Below are 20652 nucleotides of genomic sequence, written 5' to 3' on the forward strand. Positions count from 1 at the left end.
GTCAGGAGCTCAAGACCAGCCTGGCCAACATGGAGAAACCCTGTCTCTACTAAAAGTACAAAAAGTAGCCAGGCATGGTGGCAGGCACCTGTAATTCTAGATACTCAGGAGGCTGAAGCAGGAGAATCATTTGAACCTGGGAGGCAGAGGTTGCAGTGAGCTAAGATCATACCATTACACTCCAGCCTGGGCAACAGCACGAGACTCCATCTCAAAAAAATATTAACCAAAGAACTATTCATACTTCAGCAAACTTCTTAAAATATCAGAGGAAACTTTGCTAGTACTTTGTTGAAGATTTTGGCATCAATGTTCTTAAGGGGTATTATCTGTAGTTTCCTTGTAGTATCTTTGTCTAACTTTGGTGTCAGTGTAATGTTGGCCTCATAGAATGAGTTGGAACGTGTTCTCTTTCTCCAGTTTTTTTTTTTTCCCACTTGAAGAATGGTATTAGTTTTTCCTTAAATGTATGGCAGAATTCACCAGTGACGCCATCAGGTCCAGGGTTTTTCTTTGTCAAATTTTTGATTACTCATTCAATCTCCTCACTAGTTAAAGGTCTATTCAAATATTCTATTTCTTCATGATTTAGTCTTAGTCGATTTTGTGTTTCTAGGAATCTGTCCATTTCATTTAGGTTATCCAATTTGTTAGCATTTGTTTATAATACTCTTTTATTTGCATATCCACGTTAATGGCAGCATTATTCACAACAGCTAAAATGTGAAAGTAACCCAAGTATCTGTGGGTGAATGAATGGATAAGCAAAATGTGGTATATGCATAAAATGGAATATTATTCAGCCTTAAAAATGAGGGAAATTCCGAGACACGCCACAACATAAACCTTGAAGACATTATGCTAAGTGAAATAAGCCAGCCACCAAAAAGAAAAATACTAAATGATGCAACTTATATGAGGTACTTATAGTAGTCAAGATCAGAGAGACATTAGTAGAATCGTGGTTGCCAAGGATGGGGGAAGGAAGAAGGGAGAGTTGTTGTTTTACAAGTACAGTTTCAGCTTTACAAGATGAAAAGAGTATGGGAGATGGATGGTGGTGATGGCTGTACAACATTATGAATGTATTTAATACCACTGAACTATATACTTAAAAATGGTTAAAATGATACATTTTGGGTATGTATATTTTACCTTGATTTTAAAAATTGGAAAAAAATTATTGTAGAAACGGGGATGCCTGGAGAAGAGCTTTATCACAGACTCATTTTTTCACTTGTACTTTCGTTATCTGAATTATCTTAATATACAAACAGATCCCTGATGATACGTAAATAGACTCACATTATTATTCTCTTTCCCTTAACGAGTTAATTCCTGTTAGAAGTTTTCCACCAGTGTCTGGTATATCTTGGGTGCTGTTCACATAATGGGTGGTTCGTCAACCCCAACTGGACCCTCTCTGCATGTAGGTGGGGCTTGTGAACTAGCAGGCTTCACTGCAGGGTAACTCCTGCTTGTGCAGATATCGACAGCCTTAAGTATCAGGCTCTGTTGATCTCTTCCCTGAAGCCATTCAGTTTCTTAGAAAAGAGTACTTCAGTCTCCTAGGTGAAGTGTATAACTCCAATTGTCAGTGCTCCGCAAACAAGTGGAAAAAGGACATGGACAGAAATTAAAGGCAAGGAGGTGTATCTCCTGATCCAGTAGGTCGACTTCCGCTTAATCCCCATCTGCAGTGTACTCCTCGTACTCTCTTCAAATCTGGAATTTCACTGATTCAGTTTCTTTAGACAATCAACTGCCCGTCTTCTGTCAAAATGAGGGAGGAGTACAGAATTACTAAGGTAGGGGTCAGTGCTGTGGATAACGCCACAAATGTGACCACGTGTATAATTTTAAATTTTCTAAGCAGCTTCATGAAAAAAACTAAAGAGAAAGCTGAAAATAATTTTAATGCATCTTATTTAACCCAATGAATACAAGATGTTATTTAATATGTAATTAATATAAAAATTTAGATATTTAACACCTTTTTTTCCAAATATAGTATTACTTTAAAGTTACAGCACCTTTTAACTAGGACTAGCCACATTTCAAGTGCTCAATGGCCACGTGTAGCCTAGTGGCTGCCATATTAGATAGCATAGGTCTAAGTAAGGCTGTGGTAACAACCCCAAAATTTCAGTGGCTTAGTACAACAGAAATTACTTCTGTCTCATGTAATATGTCCAACACGGGTATACAGGGGTTATTTCCAGTTATTCAAAGAGCCAGGCTGACCACCTTGTTCCCGCATCAAATGAATCCTATGACCAGGGATATCCTAGGCAAGAAAGAGACCAGAGTATCTTCATGGGTTTTTCACTATGCCAACTCAGAAGTAACACAACCTCCCTCAAAGTCTACTGGCCAGCATCAGCCACCTGATCCCACCTAACATCGAGGAGCAAAGGAATTAAATGCTCCCAACAGTCTGGGACTAAAGAAGATCTAGATGTAGACGAGCACTAAGAAGTCACTGCCACAGGCAGGCACTTGGCTTGTGGGCAGGTGCGAGGCACAGGATCTCAGCCCTAGATTCCAGGGTATCGCTATTCCATATACAGATTTTTAAACTAGTGTTGAGCCTGAACTCTCATCTCCAGTTACAGATAAAACCAGTGCCTGCAAATCTCCAGGCTTGAGAGAGGTAAAGACTGATTTGCTTCTTCCATGTCCCTCTACAAGCCAAATAACAAACAAGTCTTCATTGGAATGAATAGTGGGCACATTTGAAGATACAGATGGTGCAAAGGGCCTATAGCATAAGGGTTGAAGTGGACACGGGAGTCAAGTCAACTTGAAAATGACCAACCAGACCTCCCTTCTAGGACACAGCCTCACTTGCACAGGAAAACAACTGCTGAAAATTAAAACAAAATTGAACAGGAAAACCTTCTCCAGAAACAAAGGAAAGAGGAGGCCCACATGAAAGTGAGGGGCAGTAATGGAAACAGGAGACCTCAAAAGCAATCCATATTTCGTAACGGAAAATAACTCTGTGAAATTAGAAAGGCTATCCTGAGTCACTATGTCTTCTTCCAAACATTCAGGAAAATGACCTTCCAATAAAACTGACCCATGGCAAAGTTTTCAGATCCAAATCTCATAGAAGTTAAAACAAAATGGGGAAGGGGCCAGGCATGGTGGCTCATGCCCGTAATCCCAGTACTTTGGGAGGCTGAGGTGGCGGATCACGAGGTCAGGAGTTCCAGACCAGCCTGGCCAATATGGTGAAACCCTGTCTCTACTAAAAATACAAAAAAATTAGCCGGGCATGGTGGTGCGTGCCTACAGTACCAGCTACTCGGGAGGCTGAGGCAGAAGAATTGCCTGAACCCAGGAGGCAGAGGTTGTACAGAGCCAAGATTGTGCCACTGCGCTCCAGCCTGGGTGACAGAGTAAGACTCCGTCTCGAAAGAAAAAACAAAACAAAACAAAACAAAAACAGGGAAGGAATAGGGAGCAAAACAACATCCTCCTTACAGACAAATACATCATGCTAGAAGGCCAGAAACATAAGAGATTAAAATTAAAACCACTATTAGTATTTCAAAATGAGCTAAAAACATTAAGAAAATTATATAAAGTATGAGAAACAACATTAGAACAGAAGAAACTCAGAAATGTGTGAACACGACTCAGTAAATAACTATAAATTTAAAAATGTATTTGAGAAATGAAGAATAAAACCCAAGGAACACAAGAATGAATATTACAGATAATGCCTTCAAGAATTTGAAAGTGAGAAGGAAGATAATTCTAAAAACCAAAAAAGAAATGATGAAATAATAGGATTCTAAAGAAAGTAACAAAAATTGTGCCATGTTTTACATATTAGGAATCCCTGGAAAAAGCAAAAGCAGGGGAACAAGCAATATTAAAAACTGTAATCCAAGAAATTTTTGCCAAAATTAAGACAAAAGAGCGAATGGGGCCTGTACTGTCAGCGTTGGGGAAGCTGAGGCGAGAGGATCACTTGAGTCCAGGAATTACAGGCCAGCCTGGACAACACGCCAGGACACCAGAAAAAAATTAGAAACTACATATTTAAGGCACACATTGCATACTGGAGAATACTGGGCCAAAATAACCGATACCAAGATACAGTAAAATTGCAGGATTTTTAAGGAAAAAATTAATTTGAGCATCTAGGCAAAAACATCAAGTAACTTATAAGGGAAAAAAACTACATTAACAACAAACTTTCCAAAAGTAACATATTATACCAAAAAATAAAATACTCAAGGAAGGAAAACGAAAGCCAAGAATTTTATGGCCAGTAGAACTAACTTTCAAGTACAAACATTCACATATTATCAAAATACAAAAACTCAGGGAATATTGTTCCCATAAGCCTTTCTAGAGATATCCACTAGAAAATGAGTTTAAGAGAACCAATGTAGGTAAAGGGATACTGACATAGGAATAGAGGTGAGCACTAAATAGTTACCTGTCGACTACACAGGGACAAAGACGAACAGACTACAAGGGCACATAATGGGTGTGCGCTCTAATGGCGACACGACCTGGTGATACATGGACGACAACTGCACAGGGAATGGGGGGAAATGGAGAGCACATGCAAAGAATGGTTTTAACTGGTTTCAACCCGTGGTGAATATATTAGTATTGTTGTTTTGTAACTGTCAGAGACATATGTGACAAAATAAATGAGTAATTATCAAATATTCTACCACACCTATGTCCTTGAAAACCAGGATTCCGAGGGTAGTACCTCCCAGCACTATCCACTGAAAAGAATTAGAAACGAAGACTAACTTGTAGCAATGAGCATTAGAACACCCCAAAAGTCCTGGTGGTGGTTTTGAAATACCATTTCCCACTGAAAAAAACTCAAGGCTTCTTGGAGATATTCCAGGTGTGAGGCAGAAATTGCAAAAGATATTCCTGGAATGTTTCATTTTATAAGGTAGTGAGGAGACTAATCACAGACCATGAGTCACTTTAGAAGGACTCAGGAACCTACCAGAAGAGGCTCCCTTTGGTCAAAAACGAACAATTTGAGCTTTAACAGGTGTAAGAATTACAATGGACTGAACCCCAACAAATGAGTTTGTAACAATTCAAAAAACAAAAAGGAAAGAAAATCACCTTCAGAGAAGATAGGGAACCAATTCATTATTTTTAAAATTGTTACAATTCCAACTATATGACGTTTCTGGAAACAGCAAAACTATGAAGACAGTAAAAAGATCAATGCCAGGGGTTGAGAGGAAGGAGAGATAAATAGGCAGAAAGCACAGAGGATTTACAGGGCAGTGAAACTATTCTGTATGATACCATAATGGTGAATAGACATCACTCTGCATTTAATATATAACCCATATAATGTACAACACCAGGAGTGAACCCTAATGAAACCTACAGACTTTGGGTAATAAGGACATGTCAACATAGGTTCATCAATAGGAAAAAATCTGCCACTCTAGTGGGGGATGTTGACAGTGGAGCAGGCTATGTACGTGTGGATTGGGGAGATATGGGAACTCTTCGTACTTCTTCAATTTTGCTGTGAACCTGAAACTGTTCTAAGAAACAGTCTACTTTTAAAAACTGCTAAAAGTTTTACTGCTAAGTAAAAGGACAGAATAAGCATGTATCTTGTCTTTCCTATTCCCTGGAAAACTAAAAAGGAATACAGCTCTGTAGGAATATGCTGGTAATCCCATTTCTAGGTACTTAGCTGGTGAAATATAACCTATGTGCAAGCAAGAAATATATACATGAATGTATAGAGCAGCTCTATTCATCATCGCTAAAAACTGGACATAACACAAAAGTCCTTCTAAAAGTGAACAAATAAAAAACTGGCACATCCACCAACGGAATGATAATCAACCACAGAGAGGGACAACACTCTTGATACATGCAACAACCTGGATGACCCTCAAAAGGCATAATGCTAAACAATACAGTCTCAAGAGGGTACTTCAAAAAGACAAAACTAGAGTGACAGAAAACAGGCTGGTGGTTTCCAGAGTCAGGGGTGAAGTAAGGTGTGACTGCAAAGGGACAGCAGGAGGGAGATTTTCCAGTGGCTGAACTGCTCTGTATAATGACTATTGTAGTTTGTTGTATCTATAGATGTGCTAAAATTCATAGAATTGTATATCCCCAAAAGCTCTATTTTTAGGGTTTTATTATTTCTTTTTTGCACTGGAGAGCAGTGGCATGCTCAGAGCTTACCATAACCTCAAATTCCTGGGCTCAAACAATCCTCTCATCTCAGCCTCCCGAACAGTGAGGACTACAGGTTGACACCACCATGCCTGGCTAATTTTTCTAATTTTTTGTAGAGATGATGTCTTACTATGTTGACCAGGGTGGTCTTCAACTCCTGGGCTCAAGCGATCCTCCTGTCCCTGCTTATATTAATTTTTAAAATAAAATTTAAACAAAGTATGTCAGCTAACAAATGATAACAGAATTAGACTATCATACATTTGCAAACCCCAATGAAGACCTAATCAGCATTCAGCATCAAAGCTACTACAATAATACAACAGAGACACAACCACACATTGTGTGTCTCCTAATATAACAACATACTGACTGCCTACAAGATAGACAAAAGCCCTTGAACAGAATCTGATTACATCTCTTGATGCACCTGCCAATTTGTAGGAAATAGAGAGAAGCTGAACTGTACCATGGGAACATAATTAGAAAAATCCAGAGCATCCAAAAATCCAGACTATCACAGGAAACTCTACAGGTCAAATGGGAAAATTCTTCAACAGATAAACGAGAGGGAGGAAGGGGAGAATCCATCAATTATAATAGACTTAAAAGACATATTAAGACCAAAAAAAAATACAAGCAACAAAGGAAAAAACAAATATAAACTGAACATCATAAAAATTAAAAATTGTTGTGCTTCTGGCCGCGAGTGGTGGCTCACGCCTGTAATCCCAGCACTTTGGGAGGCCGAGGCGGGTGGATCACTTGAGTTCAGGAGTTCCAGACCAGCCTCAGGAACATAGCAAAACCCTGCTTCTACTAAAAATACAAAAATTAGCAGGGTGTGGTGGCGTGCACTTGTAATCCCAGTTACTTGGGAGGCTGAGGCAGAAGAATCACTTGAACCCGGGAGCCAGAGGTTGCCGTGAGCCAAGATGGCACCACGGCACTCCAGCCTATGCGACAGAGCAAGACTCTGGCTAAATAAATAAATAAATAAACGGGCCGGATGCGGTGGTGGCTCACCGGCAAGGCGCGTGGATCACCTGAGATCAGGAGTTCAAGACCAGCCTGGCCAACATGTTGAAACCCCATCTCTACTAAAAATACACACACACACACACACACACACACACACACACAAATGTTGTGCTTCAAAGGGCACCATCAAGAAAGTGAAAAGACAACTCATGGAATGGGAATGGTAGAAAATTTTTGTAAATCATGTAACTGATAAGGACTTGTATCTGGAATATATAAAGAACCATTAAAATTCAACAGTAAAAAGACAACCCAATTAAAAATGAGCAAACAATTGCCGGGCGTGGTGGCTCACGCCTATAATCCCAGCACTCTGGGAGGCCGAGGCAGGCGGATCACAAGGTAAGAAGATTAAGACCACCCTGGCTAACACAGTGAAACCCCGTCTCTACTAAAAATACAAAAATTTACCCAGGCGTGGCAGCATGCACCTGTAGTCTCAGCTACTTGGCAGTCTGAGGCAGGAGGATGGCATGAACCCGGGAGGCGGAGCTTGCAGTGAGCGGAGATCACGCCACTGCACTCTAGCCTGGGTGACACAGTGAGACTCTGTCTCAAAAAAAAAACAAATGAGCAAAGAGTCTCACTTATCCAAAAAACGTATGCAAATGAGCAATAAGCAAATGGAAATATGCTGAACGATATCAGTAATCAAGGAAACACAAATAAAAAACACAACAAAATACTTTAGACCCACTTGAGTGGCAATAAAAAAAAATAACAAATGTTGCCAAGGATGCAGAGAAACTGGAACTTTTAAAACCTGCTGGCACAGCTGTAAATGGTGCAGCCATTCTGGAAAAGAAAACCAGTTCTTCAAATGGTTAAGCACAGAGTTGATTCTGTAATTCTTCTCCTATATACCTAAGAGAAACAAAAACATATTTCCACACAACAACTTGTACAAATATGTTCATAGCAGCATTATCTGGAACAATAGCCAAAAGGTGAAAATAACCCAAATGTCTATCAACCAATGAATGAATAAATTACTCTATACAATAAAATAATATTCAGCAGCTGGGCGTGTTGGTTCACTCCTGTAATCCCAGCACTTTGGGAGGCTGAGGCGGGTGGATCACCTTAAGTCAGTAGTTCAAGACCAGCCTGGCCAACATGGTGAAACCCTGTCCCTACTAAAAATAAATAAATAAATAAATAAATAAATAAATAAATAAATAAATCGGACGTGGGGGTGGGCGCCTGTAATCCCACCTACTTGGGAGGCTGAGGCACAAGAATCATTTGAACCCGGGAGGCGGAGGTTGCAGGAGGCTGCAGTGAGCTGAGATCATGCCACTGCACTCCAGCCGGAGGGACAGTGAGACTCTGTCTCAAAAATAATAATAATAGTAATATTCAGCAACTAAAAGAAATGAAGTACTGATACATGCTACATGGATAAGCCTTGAAAAAATGTGCTAAATGAAATATGCCAGGCACAAATATGAAATTCCACCTACATGAGGTACCTAGAACAGGCAAATTCATATTAGACAGAAAGTACTACAGTGGTTACCAGGGGCAGGAAGGAAGGAATACCACAGAGTTATTGTTTAATGGATAAAGAGTTTCCGTTTGGGGGTGGGTGTCCTGGCTCACACCTGTAATTCCAATACTTAGGGAGGCTGAGGGGAGAGGCTCGTTTGAGGCCAGGAGTTGAGACCTAGATGACAAAACAAGACCCTGTCTCTTAAAAAAAAAAAAGCAGCCAGGTGTGGTGGCTCAATCCTGTAATCCCAGGACTTTGGGAGGCTGAGGCAGGAGGATCACTTGAGCCCAGGAATTCAAGACCAGACTGGGCAAAATGGCAAAACCCCATCTCTGCAAAATAAAAATACAAAAATTAGCCAGGTGTGACGGCACACACCTGTAGTCCCAGCTACTTGAGAATCACTTGAGCCTGGGAAGTGGAAGTTGCAGTGAGCTATTATCATGCCACTGCACTCCAGCCTGGGTGACAGAGTGAGACGCTGTCTCAAAAAAAAAAGGCGGGGGGAGGGTCCTGTTTGGGATGATGAAAAAGTTCTGAAAATACATAGTAGTGATAATTGCATGACACTGTAAATATACTTAATGCAACTGGAATTATATACTTTAAAATGGTAAATTTTATGTTATGCATATTTTACAATTTTAATGAAACAGCAGGGGGAAAAAGTCAGGAGACTATTTTTTTTGCCTTCCCTGTCACTGAAATGAGATTTTTCACAATGAATGAACGACTCATAATAAGAGAAGATCAAAACAGACAGGTGAGAACAGGACTCAATATGAGTTCAATTTCTGTTGTTCCAAGACAGGATTATAATTTACAATTCAAATATTGAGAAATATTCAGGGAAGATAACCAGATCCCTAAGGAAACCTGTATCAGAGAAACGAAAGACTATAGAAGATGGGCATATAATGTTCTGATTTGGATAGAGAGGGCAAGATGGGAATTCTGGAAACTGAAAACCAGACAAAGCTGACCATAAACTGAGGCAAAATTTCAATGGTGATTGTAAAGGAATAATTTTTGTACATTTAAGGGAAGTGATAATATCAAAACTGTAGCACTTTACAGTTTAAAATCAATTTTCACCCACATTCTAACTGAATTTCACAGCAACCTCATAAGTAATATTCTTCTTCCATTTTGTGGGAGATAGGGTTCAGACAGGACAAGGGTTTGTCAATTGAGTGGAGAACTAGGATTCAAACTCAGGCCACTGCTTCAAATCTCTAAACTCCTTCAGTGAATTGATGTTACATGAAATAAGTTGAATGGACCAAAGCTCACAGTTCCACCTTTGGAAACTAGAAAACGAAGAGCAAATTAAATCCAAAGTAAGTGGAATAAAAGAAACAAAATATAATAGTATCAATGATACTGACTGATACTGAAAATAGGAAATCAATAAGAAAAAACTAAAAGCTGGTTCTTTCAAAAGATCATAAAATTGATAAGCCTTTAGCTAAGCTAACTAATTAAAAAAAGATGACACAGGCCGGTGGCTCACGCCTGTAATCCCAGCACTTTGGGAGGCTGAGGCGGGCGGATCACGAGGTCAGGAGATCGAGACCATCCTGGCTAATATGGTGAAACCCAGTCTCTACTAAAAATACAAAAAAATTAGCCGGGCATGGTAGTGGGCGCCTGTAGTCCCAGCTACTCAGGAAGCTGAGGCAGGAGAATGGCATGAACCCCGGAGGCGGAGCTTGCGGTAAGCCAAGATCATGCCACTGCACTCCAGCCTGGGAGACAGTGAGATCCCATCTCAAAAAAAAAAAAAAAAAAGACACAAATAGCTAACATCGGAAATGAAAAAAAAAGATCACTACAAAGCTCCTTTAAAGGTACATTAAAAGGATAATAAAGGAATACTATGAACAAACCTATGATCACAAATTTGATAATTTAGATGACATGGACCAATTCATTAAAAGACACAATATGCCAAAACTTACACAAGAAGATACAGATAATCCAAATAGGCCTATATCTATTAAAGATATTGGATCAGTAAGCAGTAACCTTCCAAAACAGAAAGCAACAGGCCCAAATGAGTTCTGCCAAGGTGGATGGATTGCCTGAGGTTAAGAATTCAAGACCAGCCTGACCAACATAGTGAAACCCCATCTCTACTAAAAATACAAAAATTAGCCAGGCGTGGTGGTGTGCGCCTGTAAACCCAGCTTCTAGGGAGGCTAAGGCAGGAAAACTGCTTGAACCCGTAGGCAGAGGTTGCAGTGAGCCAAGATTGTGCCACTGCACTCCAGCCTGGGCAACAGAGTGTGACTCCATCTCAAAAGGAAAAGAACAACAACTCTAGAACAGTACCTTGATAGAGTTTACAGAAGTCTATGCACTGTCAAAACCGATTAAATGGAATACATGAGAACGATAGGGACTGGGCATGGTGGTACACGCCTGTAATCCCAGCCCTTTAGGAGACTGAGGTGAGAGGACTGCTTGAGGCCAGAAATTCAAGACCAGCCTAGCCAACATAGCAAGACTCTGTCTCTACACAATTTAAAAATCTGCCAGGCATGGTGGCATACATCTGTAACCCCAACTACTCAGGAGGCTGAGGCAGGAGGACCCCTTGAGTCTAGAAGTTCAAGGTTACATTGAGCTATGATCATGTCACTGTACTCTAGCCTGGATGACAGAAACAGAGCCTGTGTCAGATAAGCAAGTAAGTCAAAAAAGAACTATGCATTTCACTAAATACACAGATCTATAAATTATACTTCGATTTTTTAAATTAAAAATAAATTGGAAATGAAATTAGAATGAAATGGACTGGGGAAAGGCCAAAAAAATCCTGAGGCATTGGTTTAGAAGTATTACTATAAACTAAAAATGATTTTAAAGATAATATGTTAAAAAATAATAGTCTATATTCCTAGATACATTTGTTGAAAGAGGCTAGAACCAATGACACCCCAGTATCAATGAGAACACCTAAGACCCAGATCTTGGTTTCTAGATATTGAATCCCACTAAGAGAACCCAGGGTTCCTTAGAGACATGACTGATTCTGGGGATGGGGCAAAGACGGTTCTAAAGAAGTCTGGAACATCACTATGGCATAAAGAAGTGCTCTTTATTTTTTTAAAGAAGAAAAAATGACAGGGCCATATCCAAAGGACAAGAGAGCCAGAATGAAGAGACTCTCACTATCAAAATCTGGGACAACATTAACCTCAGAAAACATAAGGGCTGGTCAGGTACAGTGGCTCATGCCTGTAATCCCAGCACTTTGGGAGGCCGAGGCAGGAAGATCCTTTGAGCCCAGGAGTATCAAGCCTGGGCAACACAGTGAAACCCCCATTTATACTTAAAAAAAAAAAAATCCGTCAGGTTTGGTGATGTGCACCTGTAGTCCCAGCTACTTGGGAGGCTGAGATGGGAGGATCAACTGAGTCTGGGAGGTCAAGGCTGTAGACAGCCGTGATCGCACCACTGCGCTCTAGCCTGGGCAACAGGAGTGAGACCCCTGATGAAAAAAATCCATAAGGGCTATAACTCATTGAACGAAATGGACTCTATCAGTCCACAGCGATGACAACTAAATAGATAAATCAATTAAATACATAAGGGAGTTAGAAGGGTTCTTATACAATTCAGAATGATAAATGTAGAACTAGTGATGAAAGTGGAAAAATCACCATTCTACAACTATAAATAGTAAAGGCCAATTAAATCTGCAGGGGAGTAGTGACTTTTACGAGGAATAAGAAATCTGTGTGGTGTTGAAGTTTCTCCCCACAGACTGCTTACTAGTTACAAGGGGGAAAACAGTAATTATAGAGAGGAGAAACTGGAAAATACCTTGACCAGGTGATCAAAATTAACATGACCAATGACAGGTAGGACAGACATAGTATGCTTCTGAGTCTGATATCCTGAGAAAGACACATCCGTCATTTATGTAGACTTCTGGCCAGAGATGCATCACCTGAATCTAATAATGAGAAAACACCAAGCCCAAAGCGAAGAATATTCTATAAAATAACTGGCCTGGTGTTCGTCAAAAATGTTGACATCATGAAACACAACAGGTGGCTAAGGAACTGCTTCAGAGAGAAGGAGATTAAAGAGGGAGGACAACTAAATGCAATATGTGACTCCAGACTGAATCCTCCACTGGAGGGGAAAAATGCTAAAAGCAAAAACAAAAACAAACAAACAAGAAAAAAAAAAAAAAACCTCAGTTGGGCCAACTGACAAAACTGGAATATAGACTGCAGATCAAAGTGCCGCCTCAATGTTAAACTCCCTGAATTTGATAACTGAAGAATGATTACACAGAATATCCATTTTCCTTAGAAAATGGAAACTGAGGGCCGGGCACGGTGGCTCAAGCCTGTAATCCCAGCACTTTGGGAGGCAAAGGCGGGTGGATCACGAGGTCAGGAGACCAAGACCCTTCTGCTAACATGGCAAAGCCCCATCTCTACTAAAACTACAAAAAAACTAGCCAGGCATGGTGGCACACGCCTGTAGTCCTAGCTACTCGGGAGGCTGAGGCAGGAGAATCACTTGAACCTGGGAGGCAGAGGTTGCAGTGACCCAAGATCCTGCCACTGCACTCCAGCATGGGCAAGCAAGCGAGACTCTGTCTCAAAAAGAAAATAGAAACTGAAATAGTAAGGGTAAAGGGGCATAATATATATAATTTCACTCTTAAGTGAGTGTGTGTGTGTGTGTGTACAGGTAGGAGGGAAGAGACAGAAGCAGAGAATTATAATGCAAATATGGGGAAAATGTTAAAAACTGGTGAATGTGGGTATGAAGAGTATGGGCATTCACAAAGGTATTCCTGCATCTTTTCTAAGTATGAAATGATTTCAAAATAATAAAAATAAAAATGAATTAAATTCATATATTAAAATTCTAACCCCCAGTACTTCAGACCATAAATTTGTAAATAGGGTCTTTACAGAGGTAATCGAATTAAAATGAGGTTATCAGGGTGGGGCCTAATCCATTACGACTATAGCATCCTTATAAAAAGGAGACATCTGGATATGACACCACAGACATGTGTGGAGAGACAGGGATAAAACTGCTATCTGAAACCCAAGAACGCGTGAGGTTACCAGGAGTTAGGAAGGAGGCCAGAAGCAGATCATTCCCTGGTACCTTTAGAGGGAGCATGGCTCTGCAGACACTCCTATTTTGGACCCCTTGATTTTGGAAGTTTAGCTTCTAGAATTGGGAGCCAATACATTTCTGCTATTCTAAACCCAAACAAACAAATAAAATAACTAGAATAGCAAAAAAAAAAAAAAAAACCCTACAAACATTAAGTTAAAATAAATTCAAAACTTTTCATAGATATGAGACACACTTGATCAAATAAAGGTGTTTAAAAACACAAATACATGGGTTATTCACTGGTGGTCACAAAATAAAGACTGAGGAAATCATCAAACACCAACCTTGCATTTAATACACGAATTAAATTCATATATTAAAGTTCTAATCCCCAGTACCTCAGATCATAAGTTTGTAAATAGGGTCTATACAGAAAATCGTGTGGCTGGGCACAGTCACTCATACCTGTAATCCCAGCACTTTGGGAGGACTATGCAGGTGGATCACCTGAGGTCAGGAGTTCGAGACCAGCCTGGCAAACAATGGTGAAACCCCATCTCTGCTAAAAATATAAAAATCAGCCAGGTGTGGTGGTGGGTGCCTGTAGTCCCAGCTACTGGGGAGACTGAGGCAGGAGAATCACTTGAACCCATGAGGTGGGGTTGCAATGAGCCAGGATCATGCCACTGCACTCCAGCCTGGGTGACAGAGCAAGATTGTCTCAAAAAAAAAAAAAAGAAAACTATGTGATATAAAACCACTAACCAAACCCATACATTACTAAGTCCCAATTGTGAATATATTAAAACTGATTTAGTAAAGTTATTATTATTTAAAAATATTTTAAATCCCCTATGAGAATAAACTGGAAAGTTACTAGAAAAAGAAAGTTAAACATGGTGAATGATTTAATAAAAATTAGTAAGCTGTCTATGTATTAACAAAACTGGTTAGAAAATGTAGTGGAAAAATAGTATCATTCACAATAGCACCCAAAAATATAACACATGAGAAAAGCTACAAAACTTTACTGAAAGTCAAAAAAGACTTGGGAAAGATGACCCGCGATTTTATGAATTAGTAAACTATATACTGCAAAGATGGTAATCCTGTCCAAATCAAATCAATCCATCAGTCAATATTAGCAGGCTTTTAAGTAAAATCAGACCAAAAACTTCTAAAGACAATTGGAAAAATAAACAAATATCCTCAACTTTTGAAAAAGTCACAAAAATTTGCTTTACCAAGTATTAAAATGTACCCAAAGCTATACTGATATAAACAGTGTGATTCCACTGTCAAGAGACAGGTCAGAAGAGACCAAAAGTAGATCCAAATATATATGAGAATACAATAAAAGTAACATCTCAAATCAATAAAAGGTGATAAAAGAATTTGCTAACCATTTGGGAAAAAATTAAGTCGGATCCTTACCTCATGCCACAAAACTAATTTCAGATAAATAAAACGTTCAAATATAAAACATAAAACTAAAAAAGAACTGGGAAACACTACTGTAATGGGGAAAGAAATGTCTAAGTTTAACATCAAAAGTAAAAACCATAAAGAAAAATGTGGCTGATGTAAAATTGTTATTAAAGATAATAATGGCCACTCAGGGTGGCTCATGTCTGGAATCCCAACACTGTGGAAGCCAAGGACTGCTTGAAGCCAGGAGTTTGAGATCAGCCTGGGCAATCAAGCAAGATGCTCTTTAAAAAAATAAGTAACACCAAATTTAATTTTCTTCTGTTTCATGTGGCAACTTTAGTAAGCTTGTGACATTATTACAATTATGTTGTGCTTTAGAATTGTGACTATGGCAGTAACATCAGTATATTTTATTCTACCCATCCGACTTGACTTTAAAGAAAACAATTTTTCACTTTGATTTGACAACTGACTTTTCCTAGAATGGTTAGGAAGTTATGCAGTAAGTCCTTTTTTTTTGAGACCGGGTCTTGCTCTGTTGCCCAGGCTAAAGTGCAGATCCCTAGATAGGGCCTCAGCCATGTACCACAATGCCTGGCTAATATTATCCTTTTTTGGAGACATGGAGTCTCACTATGTTGTCCACACAGGTCTCCAACTCCTGGGCTCAAGCAAGCCTCCTGCCTCAGCCTCCCAATTAACGCCCCCCTCCCTTTTTTTTTTAACATGTCTGTGATTATCATCTTTGGCTGGAATGAAAGAAATTATCTAAAATTCAGCTGACTTCTGACAAGTTGGTATTGAGTTATTAAAATGCATACAAATTCCTAAACTGATTAAAGCTAATATTCTGGGTTGATGAATGAGAAGTATCTGTAAGGATGTTTTTTTTTTCTCTCCCTCAAGCTTGTACCAGCTGATCTCAGAGCTACTTGAACCTCAACTGGTTAAATGACCTACGTTATAAGCAAATGTCTAAAGGGGAAAAAACCTGCCTATTTGAATGTGACATCCCCCGTCAAATTCTTACTTTCCTTTCCCTTTCCTTTATCTCACAGTCATTCAAGCATTTGTATCTGCAATATAGAGGCAAAAAGTACACCTAATGTAATTCAGATTCTTTAACATGGGTTATTTTTACTTTCCAAGTCCTATTTTTTATCCTTTCATAAATTAGCCCAAAATGTAGGGCATAGTATATAAGGCTGGAATTATGATACTCACGGTACACAGGGCGTAAGGGATTCAGGGTAAGGGCATAAGCCAACAAGACACCACCCTCAGCCCTGATCTGGAGCATCCCTCACCACCATCCGGACTGTGCTGAAAGATGTGGAAGGCTATATGCAGAGTTGTGTCACAGCGGCTAAGAGTTTGGCACAGAAGAGCCAGCTGTGTCAAATGCTACTGAGAGATGGGGCTGGACCATGGAGGCCCTCAACGACGCAGACAAGAATGGCCTGAGGAATGCAAACTGTGGTGGACAAGAGAATAAGAATCAGGCAAGGGCTGGGCACGGTGGCTCCCGCCTGTAATCCCCACACTTTGGGAGGCCGAGGCCGGCGGATCACAAGGTCAGGAGAGCGAGACCATCCTGGCTAACACGGTTAAACCCTATCTTTACTAAAAACATACAAAAAATTAGCCGGGTGTGTTGGCAGGCACCTGTAGTCCCAGCTACTCGGGAGTCTGAGGCAGGAGGATGGTGTGAACCCGGGAGGCGGAGCTTGCAGTGAGCCGAGATGCGCCACTGCACTCCAGCCTGGGCGACAGAGAGAGACTCCGTCTCACAAAAAAAAACAGAATCAGGCAGGTTAAACAGTTGAAAAAAGGTGAAGGAGAGGAGGTGTTGCAAGCAGACCATCCCTGAAGCATCTGTAAGGAAGCGGGTGGAGGCTGACTTTTTTTTTTTTTTTTTTGAGACGGAGTCTCGCTCTGTCGCCCAGGCTGGAGTGCAGTGGCCAGATCTCAGCTCACTGCAAGCTCCACCTCCCGGGTTTAGGCCATTCTCCTGCCTCAGCCTCCCGAGTAGCTGGGACTACAGGCGCCCGCCACCTCGCCCAGCTAGTTTTTTATTTTTTAGTAGAGACGAGGTTTCACTACGTTAGCCAGGATGGTCTCAATCTCCTGACCTCGTGATCCGCCTGTCTTGGCCTCCCAAAGTGCTGGGATTACAGGCTTGAGCCACCGCGCCCGGCGGAGGCTGACTTTTCTTAAGGTAATGGTTGGGTTTTCTTACCGAGTCTCTACCAGAGATTGTTTGCTGATAGAATGAACCAAAAAAGGGGGTGATGACTAAAGAGAGGGGAGAAACAGTCAAAATTCACATGGATACCATATACAAACAGAGCTAACTAGGTGATATTAATCTCTAAGCTAATATCGGGCTGGGCACAGTGGCTCACACCCCTAATCCCAGAACTTTGGGAGGCCAAGGTGGGTGGATGGCTTGAGCCCAGGAGTTCAAGACCAGCCCGAGCAACATGGCAAAACCTCATCTTTACAAAAAATACAAACTATCAGTCAGGCATGGTGGTGCACGCCACCAACTACTCAGAAGGCTGAGGTGGGAGATCACCTAAGCATGGGGAGGTCAAGGCTCCAGTGAGCCATGACAGCACCACTGCACTCCAGCCTGGGTGATAGAATGAGACCCTGTCTCAAAAAATATACAAAAACAAAAATTAAAGAATTTTAAAAATAAGCTTATATCAGCCTCACTAGAAATTATTTAGCATTTTGGTATACATTGTTCTGCCCAGATTTTTAACATTCATGCAAACAATACTTCCAGATAAGCTCATATTTGCAATTACTGCCATGCAAAACATACAAATTTTCTTGCCATCTCTAGACACTTAGGAAGTTTCTCATCATACATACGTACATGAAGGTTCTTTTCCTCACAGCAGCATTACTAATTTTATTCTCATTTTAAAATAATCCCTTTCAATGTCTGAATTCCTCTTCTAGTTTTTCATTATGTATCTTCTCCACATATATTAATTGCTATGAACTATGTCTTAACTTCTAAGAAACAGGACTTTTGATATAAATAGAAATGTTCATTATTTTCACAAAGAATTACATGCTTTCCTGTTTCTCTTAAAACACAAATGGCCTGGCCAGGTGTAGTGGCTCATGCCTGTAATGCCAGCACTTTGGGAGGCCAAGGTGGGCGGATAACTCGAGGTCAGGAGTTCAAAACCAACATGGCCAACATGGTGAAACCCTGTCTCTACTAAAAAATACAAAAATTAGCTAGGCGTGATGGCTGGCGCCTGTAATCCCAGCTACTTGCGAGACTGAGGCAGGAGAATTGCTTGAACCTGAGAGGTGGAGGTTGCAGGTGAGCCGAGATCACATTTGCACAGCCTGGGCAACAAGAGTGAAACTCCGTCTCACAAAAAACAAAAAACAAAAAACAACAAAAAAAACCATACAAATGGCCTTATTCTAGGTTTCCCTCTTTTGATAGGGACATGAGAACTGTTACTGCCCCACTGGCTCACTATATGAAAAAGAGTCCAAATGCAGTGAGTGATGGCAACTGAGAGCTGAGGAGATGGCAGGGAGGACAGCCTACTTAGCTCCACTGAGGGCTGCAATTGGGAATACAGGCCCTGTGCTGCTCATCTTACCATTTTTCAAGATGAGTCAGAAATCTGCATTTTCTTTTGAAAACTCTCCCAATTCTTAATTGTTGGCCACTAATTTTTTAAAAATTACATTATAAGCCAAATATACACCTACAGGCCAAATCCAACTGACAGATCACTAGTTTGCAACCTGTATGGTAAAGAATCATGGTTCATCTACTATTCTTTTTCTTGTTTTTAGTTAAATCTTCCCTCCAAGCAGATACGTTGTTTTTCTATAATATACCCACTTAAAGACTCAAAGTAAAGTTAAAAGACTACCAACAACAACTATCATTAAACATCTCTCTTTTTAAAAGTAATTTACTATATTTGCATTTTGATACTGGTTTGGGATGGGAAAGAAAGTCATTTTAAATTTACAACTACTCTTGTAATCCTAGCACTTTGGGAGGCCGAAGTGGGTGGATTGCTTGAGGCCAAGAATTCAAGGTAGCCTGGACAACCAGGTAAAGCCCCATCTCTACAAAAACACAAAAATTATCTGGGTGTGACGATGTGCACCTGTAGTCCCAGCTACTCAGGAGGATGAGGTGGGAGGATCACCTGAGCCCAAGAGGCAGCGGTTGCAGTGATCCAAGATCACACCACTTTACTCCAGCCTGCGCAACAGAGCAAGATCTTGTCTCAAAATAAAAAAAAAAAAAGAAAAGAAAATTTACAATTACTCGTGAAAAAAAGTTGTTATCTTATATCCAGAGAAGTACAATAATTGACATTTGTAGAGCACCTGCAATATGCCCAGCACATTACTAAGCATTTTCACACTCTGGTTTTCACAAAAGCCTACATTACCTTGTAAAGTTGGTATTATTATCTCATTTTACAGACAACTTCTAATAGTTCACAAAGTTCTCAGTTTTTCTTTCTCGGCATTCAGAATCCAGCAGAAATGGTTGGTTAGAGTTGCCTTTTGATAGGTATCATCAATCAACGATAATTACAACCATCTTAAATCACAGTAACAAAAATGCAAGGTAAAGATTTTGAAGGACAAGATCCTTTGAAAAAAATAGCTAAAACTTTAACTCCTTAAGTTCTCCAATTTCACTAATGTTCCCTGATCTCCCTTTAGTAGTCAGTTATTTTCAAAACAAGTAAAACTGAAGTCAGCTCTTCTTTTTGGTTAATATGTTCCTTTCCAGAACCTCTAAAAACAAAGCCTTGCAAAAACCAAAGCTTTTTTATTAACATAACAAGGACTAAAGGAACACCACTGACTACTGACACGATGTGGTAGGCAAGGTACAGTGGCAAGGCACAGTGCTCGGCTCACGTGCAATAAAACAATTCAGATTCCCCACTCACTTGAGCTTTCAGTTTCAGTTTCTGAGAATGGAAGCAGATCTGAAAGTAATCATGGTGAAGTGCCACAAAGCAGATTTAAAACAGGATGTTGGATAGCTTTCACCAAGGTGTTTAAGTAAAAAGACATACTGGGCAAAATCTCAATATAATTGGAAAGGTAGAAAGACAAACTGCTCCCTTACAGTGAAGTAGTTCCTTTAAGATCTTACAAGGCCTGAAGGCTTACATTAGTATCTTATAAATACACAGTTCTACTCATATTTTATATGTCCTAGAGATTCCATGTCTTTAATTTTTATCTTTTAAAGGCCACTTATTTTTCTGTAAGACACACACAAATAACAAACTTAAGTATTTTAAAAAGTAAAACGCTTATCAGGATTTAAGTTTCTAAGGCTCAAGGAGCATTTAAGT

At 40.1% G+C, this 20652-nt stretch overlaps 2 protein-coding genes across 23 annotated transcripts in view; both read right to left on the minus strand.

Annotated features, from left to right (window-relative positions):
- SNCG (synuclein gamma) overlaps nucleotides 1-20652 on the minus strand; it is a 389209-nt gene that overhangs the window by 139289 nt on the left and 229268 nt on the right. Inside the window, exon 1 of one of the 16 annotated variants that reach the window (XM_050803913.1) lies at nucleotides 18768-18791. The exons of the other annotated variants lie outside the window; for them this stretch is intronic. The gene's annotated coding sequence lies outside the window, so the exon portion shown is untranslated. Of the gene's footprint in view, nucleotides 1-18767; nucleotides 18792-20652 lie in introns of those variants that run through there. 16 annotated transcript variants of the gene reach the window in all.
- The window catches only part of BMPR1A (bone morphogenetic protein receptor type 1A), a 164579-nt gene that overhangs the window by 102999 nt on the left and 40928 nt on the right, over nucleotides 1-20652 (minus strand). The window contains exon 1 of one of the 7 annotated variants that reach the window (XM_050803871.1): nucleotides 1306-1944. The exons of 5 other annotated variants lie outside the window; for them this stretch is intronic. The gene's annotated coding sequence lies outside the window, so the exon portion shown is untranslated. Of the gene's footprint in view, nucleotides 1-1305; nucleotides 1945-20652 lie in introns of those variants that run through there. One more of the 7 variants, XM_050803866.1, reaches the window with a different exon arrangement.

The sequence above is a fragment of the Macaca thibetana genome, chromosome 9 (assembly GCF_024542745.1).
Source record: "Macaca thibetana thibetana isolate TM-01 chromosome 9, ASM2454274v1, whole genome shotgun sequence".
NCBI lineage: Eukaryota > Metazoa > Chordata > Mammalia > Primates > Cercopithecidae > Macaca > Macaca thibetana.